The following is an 11,971-nucleotide window of genomic DNA, read 5'->3' on the forward strand; positions in this document are numbered from 1 at the left end:
GGGGGAGGGAGGGGGCGGTGAGGGAGGTGGGAGGAAGGGGAGAGGGGGAAGGGGAGAGGGGGAAGGGGAGGCAGAGGGGAGGAGGGCGGAGGAGGACAGCGAGAGGGCAAGGGAGGAGGCTGGCACGTGCTCACTGCCAGATCCCAAGCAGCCGGGCCCACCCCCCACCATCTCTCCTCTCCACACCATGTCTCCTCAACTAAAGTCCATAGTGCTTTCAGTAACAAACTCTAGCGGAGTTGCCAGCCCTGCAGCAGTGTGTGTGTGTGTGTGTGTGTGTGTGTGTGTGTGTGTTTACAAAGGTTAATCTGCTACCAGCAAGTTTCCAACAAAGTTTGATGCCATTTTGCAAAGTACAGCACTTTAACAGCAGAAGTGTGGTGGGCAAAGCTGTGTCCACTCCCCAGCCCAAACACAGCCGTCCTCACCCCACGACCTCCAGTGGTGACCACACAGGCGAGGACGAGGGCAGGAGGAGGTCACAGGCCACCCACCAGCCTCTGGGCCAGCGACCTCCTAGGAAGAGGTCAGGGCATCACCAGACGCAGAAGGAGAGGACAGGGACGGGTGGGCGGGGCGCGGGGGAGCCAGGGCGCCAGGCTCCCGGGAGCCAGTCCGACCCACATGGTTCCAGCTCCTGGCCTGTGCAGGACGTCATCACCACAGAGGAAGCCAGATGGTCCTCCGCAATTCTGAGTCTTTCTTTGTTTCTTCCTTTCTCTTTATATGCATAAGTCACGCATCTAAATGGTCCTTTTAAAAATACAAAATACACTGCCAGAGTTTTGGGGTGTTTTTTCCATTTCCTTGAAAAACATTATAATCTACACTGGCCGGCCTTCTCTGCCATTTCCTTAAAAGCTTGGAAATGAGCAAGGCTGGGAGAGAGGACACCGTACCCGTGCAGGGGTAACACCCGGGAGAGCGGAGGGGCGGGGCGGGGCTGACACGCAAGTCCCTGGCAGGCATGTGGTCAGAGAACCATAGGCACAGTGCGGGACTCTGTCCCGAGCACCCGTGCCACACTGGGAACAAGTGGAACTAGACTCCAAGGAGGGGCGCAGCCTCTGCCCCGGGTCACTGCGGCAGCCAGGACGTGGGGTTGGATGTGCCCCTTGTGCCAGGACACTTCACACCCTATGGGGTGGCCTGCTGGAGGAAGAAGCAGCACAGAAGAGGACGGCGTGGCACTCTCAGTGACACAGAGAGACTGAGCTCGGCCCAGGCCGATTCGCCCATGACTTTCAGCTCCCTAAGCTGACAGTCACGTTGGTGCAGACACTGTGACATCAGCAGGAACTGAATTTCTGTCCCTCCAGCATGAAACAGTCCTTCCCATGGGGCCCTGCGTGACCATCACATTTGAGCGGCACGCAACAGGACGCTGGACTGCCCACCACTGGATCCTGGGCGTTCGGGTGTCCTGGGGGTGTGGCTGAGGGCTGGCTGTCACTTCAAGCTCTCTGGCTCTGTCCCTGCCAGGCTCCCTTCAGCCCTGGACCAAGGAGCTCACCAGACCCCATGGCCACAAGGCTCCTAGCTGCAGCCAGCCGGCTACAGGACCTCGAAAACAGTGAGCCAAAATTCATCTCTCCTCCTTTGGAGCCAGCGCTTGGAGCCAGCAACGGGAAAACAATATGACGTGTAAAGCTGCCTCAAGTTAAAAAGGGGTTCTCATTCCCCAGAGACCCCCCTATAATTTCAGGGTGTTTATCAGTAGTGCAGTGCGTAGGCTTTAACAGATATTGACGAATCTTTAGGCAGACGAGGGTCTGAGGCAGAAAACCACTTAACAGTAACCCTCTCCACACTTCAGTGTCTCAGAAGGGAATATGCAGGATGATCGCAAGGCCCCTTCCTTTCTTCTTTGATTCTGATACTTGAAACCCTTCTACCACCTTCCCTGCGTTTAGGCTGATGTCTAAAGTTTTCATCAAACACTAAATTATTTCTAAGGATATGATTTTCAGAACATTGCAAACATTAACGTTTGAAAATAAAATTTCCACATCACATTTCTCAATGGAATCTAGCAATCTCATATCCAAAATTCACTTCAAAGATTCAAGAGTAGTTATCTTTTAGAACTGAAAATTTCGTTGCATTCCTTAGCCTGAAAAGAGACCCAGATGCCCCGTGGCTTGCGCCATGCTGAATAGGCGCAAGCGTGGCCTGTGGGCGCCAGCGAGGCTCTCACGCGCAGAGGCACAGCCCTCTGTCTGGTGTGCTTCAGCCTCTTCACCCAGAACAACAGACCCCAGGAAGGGCGGTTTTGGGATAAGCCAGGGATGGCTGACTAGCGAGAGAAGGCGGGCACAGAGTGGGATCCAGGCAGGGGGTGGCCCCCGGCTAGGGACAGGCACCCACGTGAAGACGAGGATCTGGAACCTGACATCTCTGAAACACCTCCTCTACTGCCACCGACCAGGGCGCTGCCTCTGCATGTGCAAGACACGGCTTAGTGCACGGTGAGGTGGAGAACACAACGCGCAGGAGCCCGGCCTGGGTTCCAGGCTGGCTTCATCTGTGGGCAAAGAACCACCTGGCCACGCTTGTGCCCTGGGCTGTATGGATCTGAGGCACCAGGCATCTGCTAACATCAGCAGCGCTCCGGAAGCGGTGGCTGCAGTGCCGGCTCCCGGAGAGTGTCCCTGCACGTTTGGCTCGTCACAGCCTGCTGAGGCAGGATCTGTTCCCCCACCACCAGCACCTGTCCGCTGACCTGGCGGAGCACAGACTTCCCAGAGAGAAGAGCAAGGATGCAGAAAAGGGTCGTGGCGACCAGCAGGAAACACCTGCTTTTGCCTTCGGAGCCTCTGCGACTTCTTGTGACACTGGATAAGGCCAAACAGAAGACTGCAGCCTCCTTCAGACAGGAGCCACTTTTCTCCTGCTACCAGCAGGCCCGCCAAGAGGGGTATGGCTGGAGGTGCCGGGACAGGCTGCAAAAGCTCCAACAGCAAGGACAGCAGCCCACACTCAGGAGCACTTTTTCAGCACCCAGCCAGCCCAAATGTGACCCTTCCACAGGAGCAAGGCAAGGAACAGGGCAGGAGCAAGCCAGCCCGGAGCAGGCACCCTGCCGTGGGGACCCTCCCAGGCCACGCTACAGAGGCCCAGGGCCCAGGAACACGCAAGCCCGTTGAGCCACACTCACCACACTTCCCACACCTGGGCCACACTGAGCCCCCAGAGGCCTGGAGCTGGGCTGTGCCTGGGTCACCGAGCAAACATGTTCCCGCCGCACCTGCACCTCGTACACAGGCATGGCAGGGAGAGCCCAGCTGACTGAGATCCTATGGCAGCGATGGCGAATCTTTCAGAGCTTTCAACGGTATCAAACAGCCTGCTGCAGCGTGCCACAGGTCCGCCAGCCCTGTCCCAGAGCAATGCCAAATATCCCAGTGCATGCACCAGAGGCTCATCCGGACAGTCAGATGCTCTGGCCCAAGGGGTCATGTGCAGACTGTCAGGGACCCCATCTCTACCTCCCCTCCCCAGAAGGAGGCCGAGAGCCACTCACCTCTGGGGCATGGGTCAGGGGGCACAGAACCTTTAGACCCAGGAAGTCTCTGCAGTAGGACCCCAGGTGTCAGCAGAAACACAGTAGATTGTGGCTGGCAGGAGGCCAGACACTGACACCGCTGTTGGCGAGATGGACAGCACATGTGAGTCTCAGAGTTTTAGGGTGTGGTCACTCCTGCAGGGGAGGTCCAGCCAGGAAAAAGGAGGTCAAGACAAGGAACAGGACTGGGGAGTGGAGGAAAAGCCGAAGCACCCAGGCAGGGAGATCAGGGAAGAGCTGACCAAGTGTGGGAAGAGGCGGGGAAACAGCCGGCAAGGCAGGAAACTGAGGAGCCGGACTCTCGGGTCAGAAGATGGGAGGCGGAGTCCTGCGCCTGGCGAGCAGTGTTCTGGTCGCACAGCTGGAAGATGCCCAGTGGTAGACAGGAAGCCTGTGGGGTAGGCAGCCAGAACGTTCTGGAACAGCTCTCCTTGCTGAGAGGTTAGGAACAAAGACTTTCTATCTCTAAGGCACAGGACTATCCCCTTTGAGAATCTCCACTACTGGCACGGGCTGAGGTCCTGACCCCTTCCAAGGTGTGGCTGCGCCCTGGAGCCCAGACAGCGCCAGGCCTTCAGCTCTCAGCAGCTGCTTCAGAGCCACTCAAGAGAGAAGAGGGTCCCCTTGTCGGGGACCACCCACAGCCAGGGGGACTTGTTCTCCGACCTGAGGCCCATTTAGACCAGCCACCCCAGGTGAACAAGGGCATCCCACCAAGGCCTGGTGCGCTGGCAGGCAGGAGAACATGTTAGGTCCAGGCCTTCTGTGTGGGCCACAAGCACCACAATCACACCCACATACACATCCTACACACACCCACACACAATCACACACCCACACACAATCACACACCCACACTTGCACACCGACATCCACGGGGGTGCAAAGGCCTCCACCTCTCCCACGCCATCCTAACCCCAACACACACCGCCATCCTGATTCAGGGCCACAGCCCACCCAGGCCCCAAGACCACCTGTAGCCCTGCCAACGAAAACCAGCTGGCATTCACCCACGCACCACGCCCCTCAGCCCCCCTCTAGTCCCTCCCTTCCTGTTCTCGTGATCTGTGCCGAGACCCAGCTGAAGCTTCATGGCCCATGTGCTGCACAAAGCTAAAGCCAAGTCCCACCTCTGGTTCCCAGCACCCTCCAGCAGGGCCTGGCATGCCACGCCCCATCCCACTACCCGCAGCCATCCAAACCCTTCATTTCAGTCCTCCACTGGGACTGGCCACACCACGCATCTACACACCCCATTCAGCAGCTCCCCAAGGGCTCCTGGTGCTGGGGATCAGGGGGTGCCCAGGAGTGCGGATGGGTGGGACCTGATGCCTGCCCAACAAAGAGGAGAAGCCACACAGAAGCGGGCTGTTGCGGCCAGGAGTCTGGAAGGCTGCAGCCTCGCAAGGAGAGGAGGCTTGCTGGGCTTGCAGGGCCTGAGAGGCCAGTGCAGGGCCACCTGCATAACGGGTGCACAGAGGGAGTCCCAGGGTGTGAGGCCAAGGCAGAGCCCGGGAGGGACAGTCGGGGGCGGCAAAAGCTGCCAATAAGGCCAGGTGGGCTGAGTCACCCACAGAGCCTGGCCAAGGCCGGGGACAGCAGAGCAGGCCCAAGGCCTCTGTCCTGCCGCCCCACTTCACCCTCCTGCCCAGCTCCACACCCTCGACAGCACCCCAGGGGTTCGCCCCCCAGCCCCCCAGGTGGGTGTGTGGGTGGAGAGCGCTGGTCCAGTGCACTCACAACAGCTGGCATCCCGACATCCAGCCGCAGGCACGCCCGCCCTCCTCAGCCTGTGCGTTGTACTCCCCACACTGCAGAGGAGCAGACATGGGCCGCTGGGGCACTGTGCACCTGTGCCACAACAACGGCCCCTCAGAGAACAAATTCTGCTGGTCTGAAAGTCCCCCACACTGTTAACAGGCGCTTCTGGGGAGGACTCAAGGAGCCTCAGTGTGCAAACTCGCCCTCCACCTTCACCAGCCCACTGTGTGGATAAGATGGCAGTGCCACCAATGCCAGGCCACCTATGCCAGGCCACTGACGCTGGGCATAGCCCTGGTGAGAAGAGCCCACCACACCCTTATTCCACACCCGGCTCCAGAGCCAACAGCAAGTGCCACTCACAGGAGAGCACTGACTTCAGTCCTCCCCGTGGGAACAGAGGCAGCTCCTGATGGGCAGACGGATCCCCGAGACGAGACGACGGCAGGCAGGTGGAGGTCTCCCATCCGGAAGCTCCTAGGCAGCTGCAGCCAGCCCCACCCACAGAGACCCTCCAGAACCAGCAACTCCTCACCAAATTTAAACTTTGAAAAAAAAAGAAAGGAATGCCCTCCCGCCCACACTCTGTTGTAAGTCCACCCACTCCTAATGCTGCAGGGAGAGGCGAGCCCAGGCCTTTCTCCCAGCTGGCCTTGGCAATCCAGAGCAGGCTGTGCAAAGAGCAGCTCTCCAGGGCGGGCTCTCACACCACCAGACCCAGCCTGGGTTCACGCACAACTCCAGGTCACCCAAAATTACCCTGGACGCCAAAAGCACCTCCATTTATCCCAGTCCTAGAACAAACATGTTTCGGAAACTTCCATAGAGAAAAAGGAACAAAAACACCCCAAAATCCGTGGATTGCTCTGTTGTGGTCAAAGGAAAGGTGCCAGACACGAGGAGTCTAGGACTCTGGTTTTCTACGTATCTCAGACCTGCCTCCTCTAATGTATCCTGAAGTGGAGGAAAATCATGTCTGTGGATCAATGAACACTGAGAAGTCTGGAAATTCTTCCCTGATTTTTTAAAAAAATGTATTTGGTACAAGTTCTCACTTTGCAGCTCAGACTCATAGTGATCCTCCTGTTTTCAGCCTCCCCAGGGCTTGGACTACAGACGTGTACCACCACGCCCTGCCTCAGCTGCCAGCTCAGCATGCCTGGGAGTGGGGCTGGCATGGTATGTGGTGCCAGGGATCGAACCCCGGTCCCTATACTTGCCTAGGCAGGCTAGCTTAGTCTGATGAGCCATCTCACAGGTCCTTCCTTAACTTATCCTGTGTGCCCCTTCTATGCTGGATGGGAGCGCAGGAAGGAGGGTCATCATGCCTGGTACCTCCGGAAGAACACAGTTCGATGCTCCACCTGCTGAACGCAAGCAAGAAAGCAAAGTTCCTCCACGTGGGGATCAGTGGCCACCCCACTTACGGCTTGCAGTTTCTATCACAGAGTTCATTACTGGGCTGCTGGACTTACTGGGTGATTTGTTAAAACTTTATCTCTGAAAAGTCCTTGGTGTTACCTAAGGTGTGAGGCCCCCCAAAGTGTCCACTGTGGCTGATAATCAAATTATTTCAAATACAATAAATCCTTTGGGTAAGATAACACCCTCTTGTACTTCAGTCACGCCTAAGTCACTGGGCCCTAAGTAATACTGCCTGCAAGCTCTCCCTGCCAACCCGCCCACATGCCTCCACACCACGACGTGGGCATGAGGAGCGGGGCCCACCTGGCTCTTCACTGCCACGTCACCTCCCAGCCAGTGGTGCTGCGCCCGGGCAGCAGCTCGGGAGTCTCGGCAAGAAGCCACCCGCAGATCTGGAGGCCGAAGAACAAGGCAGCCGCACACCTCCCGACTCGAAGGTCTAGCACCCATTCTGCTCTGGTCTCCTCTAGAGTCTCCCCTCACACTGCCCCACGGCTCCCCTACAAGGTCAGATGAAAGGCGTCTCTTCCGTGTGTACCTCAGGCTTTGCGAAATCCACAAGGGTCAGCTTCTCCTCCATCTTCTTAATTTTGGAATGAATAAAATGGCCAACACTATTCTTCATTTTAATCACAAAGTACTTCCTTCTTAAGCAGCAGCTAAGGAGGGCTGTAACGCTGATGGGTTCCACGGCACCAGGGAGGGGGCAAGCAGGCATCTTCCAACTGGGTGTGAACAGCCCCGAGGACTAGAAGGGACCCAGCCCAGTCTCCAGCTGCGCACTCTACAAGCAGTGGGGCAAAGGCAGTCTCTCTGCCACTGGTCACGGGCTCACACCTGGAGCTGCGTGTTTCCGGGCAGAAAGATGCCCTGCAGGGTACGGCGCATGTCTGAGTGGGCCTCGAGTCTTCCCATCTTCGAGCTCGAAAGCCAGTCCCCAGGGAAGGACCTGCGCTTTGCCACTACCTGTCCCTCCACAAGGTTCTCAATGGTGCCAGCGTCCACAGGTCTTCAGGGGTGTCCTTGGGTCACACACTACACTACCAACACCAGACCCTAAACCTCCCGCTTTGTCTTCAGCAAGCGGCCATCCCTCGACACGGGGAGAAGCCGGAGGCAGCGAGGCAGCCTGGGCCTGTTCTGAAGGGCCAGGCACTCCTGAGCCCCTGTGGCCGTGGTTCCTTCTGCCTTTCTAGCCCCACCCTTGCTTGCCCTCATTTGCCACAGACAGTCCAAGCTCGGAAGCAGAGCTTTCTGAGGTCAACTACCTTCAGCTGGGAAATAGTTGGAAAACAACTATGTAGATAGTGAACGTGGCTTTTTTTCCTGGTCACTGTTCCCTAAGTAATTATAGAACGGTGATTCACAGCGCACTGACACCCTGCCTTAGGTGCATGAGTGATCCAGAGGTGGCCTAAGTAGGTGACACAGCTCCACATCTTGCCGAGGTGGACCATCAATACTACGCCTTCCTGTCTCAGCCCGCACACGTGCACGTGCGGGTGCTGGTGCTGGCATGGGTGCGAACACCCCGTGTCCTGAAAACAGGCACATCCTCACCCAGGAAATGCACAGGCAGGCACACAACCCACTCCCACTCTGCCACAAATGCTTCCCTTTCCAAGAGCAAAAACAGTCTTGGCAGAAGTGTGGTGACTGGAACACAGGACTGCAGGAGTAGGGCTCAACCTGACCACTCTGCCCAGAAGCAAATCTGGCAGGAAAAAAAAAAAAGATAATAATGCCTTTCCCGCATCTCGTGACCCCAAGGGATAATCAGCCAGCACACCAGATCCTACCAGCAGCGCCCCCACCTAAATGCCTGGAGCCCAGCCTGGGTAGGAGGGAGCTCTGAGCAGCCCCTAACACAGCTCCCCGAGCTGCACTGCTCGCCTGCCAGCCACACACACCGCACCAAGGGCCCCATCCCAATTCCCCTCCTTCCTACACCACAAGCTCAAAGTGGCCCCACGTGGCAAACTGTGACCTGCAGCAGTGGCTGAATGAATGCCTGCTGCCCCAGGAAGGATGCTAAGCCTGGCTCAGTGTCTGCAACCTCCGCACGGAGCACCGCACCTCATGTTCTAGGTGTTCACAGATGCTCGAGGACCACGCGTGAAGTCCAGAGAACAGCCTTTTGAAACAAACTGAATGAAGCCTCCGTGTACTGGCTCCTGCCCACCACCTAAATGCCTGTGGCTCTCCAAGACAAGCCCTCCAGGCCAGAGCAGCAGACACCAGGAAGCAGCCCTGCCCCCAAGGTGTTCATCGGCAGGTTCTTGGGGCTCTCAATGCCCCGAAGCCCCACTCCCCAGTCAGTGCCACTGTCTCCTCTCTGCTCTCCAAGACTCTCTGGCCACACAGCCGCCTCGACTGTGTTCCGCATGCTCAGGGAGGTCTGCCTCCTGCTTCAGCCCTTTGCCCACCCCGCCACCTTCTCAGGCAACTGCCAGCACTGGTGCTCCCTGCTGGCCCTGGATGGCCAGTGCAGTGGTCTTTCCTGCACAGACCTCTGATGGCAACAGCGCACCTGTGAGTCGACCCAGCAAGCCTGAATGGAATAAAGCTTCACTCACACTGACCATTCTTCTGGGACCACAACCACCACGCCCCTTAGGCTACCTACACATGCACTTTTCCTATGAGGACAGGGTCACAAACACAGCCTACCAGAGCTCAGGAAGACAAACAACTTGTGCACGTTCCCAGGCTCCGAACAGGCAGGCTGTGCATGCTGAAGTAGCCCTGAGGATGCATGAACCCTGAACCATGGTGACACTGGCCAAACTGTGCCAGAGTCCTGCAGCGAGGGTCTCTCCTCAGACTCCACCTCTTACATCTCTCACCTTCCAGCAGCTCTGAGAAGGCAGACGCAGCTCCTGTGGGGAGGCCTGGGCAACTGGAGCTTTGTTCTGCAGGGAGAGAGAACAATCTTCTAATTCCACTGGCAGATTCCCAGACACTAATGATTCAGGGCTCTAGATGAGAGTGCAGACACGCCGTCAGATGCCACGTTAACATCTGCGCGTGCTTTTAAGGAGAAGGCAGCAAGAAATTTTAAGTTTGATGGAGTTGATTTTAAAGATGTTCTGACACAGTGTGATTTTATAAGACAGTGGGGTATGTAAAAAAGACAAAAGGAAACCCGATGTAATTTAGTGACTTTGTGAGACCCACTCTCAAAATTTACAAAAACAAAGTAAGACAGTGTTAAGAATGCAGCCTACTGCAAAGGCCCTGCGTTCAGCTCAATACTGCAGGACAGGAGACAAACAAAGGTGAGGGGTTCACTGCAAGCAAAGAATTTCAGGTCAGCACAACCAGGTGTCCAAAGGACAGAATGTGCAAGAGGCTGTGTCTTCTAAGATGTCATGGAGACTACATCCTGGTCTTTTCAGAATCCCACACAACACACACAGCCAGTCCTAAGTCGTCCAGATGGCATGAGCGGGCCCATCCGCAAAGCACTCAGAATCTACTCCTTAATAAGAACACATGTCAGAAGTGAAAAGTTGCACCCACGAGCCCTGAAAAGGCAAGCCCACCTCTGGGTCCCTGCATTTCCCTCCTGGGTGACAGAGTAGCATCCAAGCCCCCCTAGTGTCCTGAAGGCAGCTGAGGCTGCAGTACCGCAGACAGCACCATCCTGCTTTCCACAACTCAGAACCCAGAACCCTGGGAGCCTTGTCCACTTCCCAGAAGGAACACTCCAGTACCCAGGATGGGCTGGGTGAACCTGTCCTTTCCTTCCCACAGCCCTTCCAGCCGTGTTGTAGAAGCCCAAGGAACCAGCTTCATCTCAGCAGAAAGCTGACGCACAACCCAGCCCTCCACGGGGAGCTCTCAGGCAGCGCCCACCTCGGGCTGCACACTGGCCGATCCTCCTCCCCTCCAAACCTCTCCACCCTACCTGGGGCTCTGAGCCTTTCCTGGGTGCTCTCAAAAGCCCTCTACAACCCACATCTGGATGACTTCCTTGTCTTCCTGGAATGGAATTTGCAGAGAGGATCCACAGATGTGTCCTCCACAAGTAATTTTCACTCAAGTCAGACACTCTAGAAATACGGAGGTGCTAGGAGAGGGGACAACGAGGTGTGAAACCTTCAGCCAGTTCTTTTTCCTTCGTTTTTTTTCCCCAGTGAGGCATCAGCTGCCTAGTAATCCGTTCATGACACCCATCTGTGAGATGAGAGAAAAAAGCTCCAGCTCGTTCTTTTCCTAATTTAGAGCTCTCCCTTCTCTTCAGTTTATCAAAGCTGATCCTGAGGTTGTAACGCCCGGCGAGGTCAGAGGAAAATCAACCCTGGGCAGCGCCTCCCGCTTCAGTGAGAGCCCACTCCTGATCCTCGGGCTCTAGGTGATGCAGTGCTCCCAGCTGTCCCCCCACCCCACCCCCGGGAACCCTGGAAGGCAGTCGGGGCCAGAGTTCTCTCTCTTGGGGCCCTTACATAAGACCCTGTAAAACTTCCCGTGACATTCACGGAAAATGTATGCTGCTATCTGGTCCCTCCGGAGATCATGCGAAGGGGCTCAGTGACAAAATTCATGAATTCAAAATTCAGCAGAAACCTGCTCAGCCGAGGTTCATCCACGCAGGGACGATGAAATCCACCCCGTTGAACAGGGCCACGGAGAGCTGGCCTGAGCGTGCAGGAGACAATCCACTCCCTCTGAAGTGACCCATTTAAACCCCGATCTTGCTGGGGAGGCTTTGTACTCAAGAAGGACGGGCTGGTCGCAGAGGCCCCCAGAAAGGCGACGGTAACAAGGCACTGGGCATAGCTCGGTGGCCAGGACGCAAGATTCGGGTGCCCGCTCCAGCTGCGACAGTGCCCCAGCCCCCCAGAAACCGCTGCCCCTCGGGCCTACACAGGGGATCGCGGGCTGAGGCTGTGCATGTACCCTAGGTCGCCCTCTCTGCAGCCAGGAGCCAGGAAAAGTTCTCCGCACCAGAAAAGACAACCGGGGCGCAGGGACCACGCGAGCCCAGGGGCTCCCAAAGCAGGGCCGGGCCACCGGGCAGGGCAGGCGTCGTTCCCCGCGTCCCGGGCAAAGCACAGCCACAGGTCTGAGAAGTCGCTCCGCGACCCGAGCTCTTACCTTGGCCTCCCCGGCCCCGGGCAGCTTGAGCCCGCGGAGGCGCCGGGGCGCGGGCGAGGGTCCGGCGGGTCCGGGCAGGTGCTGCCAGCGTCCGCGTCAGCGTCCGAGCGGCAGCGCCGC

General features: G+C 57.2%; 1 protein-coding gene across 1 annotated transcript in view; it reads right to left on the reverse strand.

Annotated features, from left to right (window-relative positions):
* Large1 (LARGE xylosyl- and glucuronyltransferase 1) overlaps positions 1–11,965 on the reverse strand; it is a 339,499-nt gene extending 327,534 nt beyond the window's left edge. The window contains exon 1 of the mRNA XM_004623936.2: positions 11,852–11,965. The gene's annotated coding sequence lies outside the window, so the exon portion shown is untranslated. The remainder of the gene's footprint in view (positions 1–11,851) is intronic.
* Between the last annotated feature and the right edge of the window lie 6 nt (positions 11,966–11,971).

This window comes from Octodon degus, unplaced genomic scaffold (assembly GCF_000260255.1).
Source record: "Octodon degus isolate 3935 unplaced genomic scaffold, OctDeg1.0 scaffold00004, whole genome shotgun sequence".
NCBI lineage: Eukaryota > Metazoa > Chordata > Mammalia > Rodentia > Octodontidae > Octodon > Octodon degus.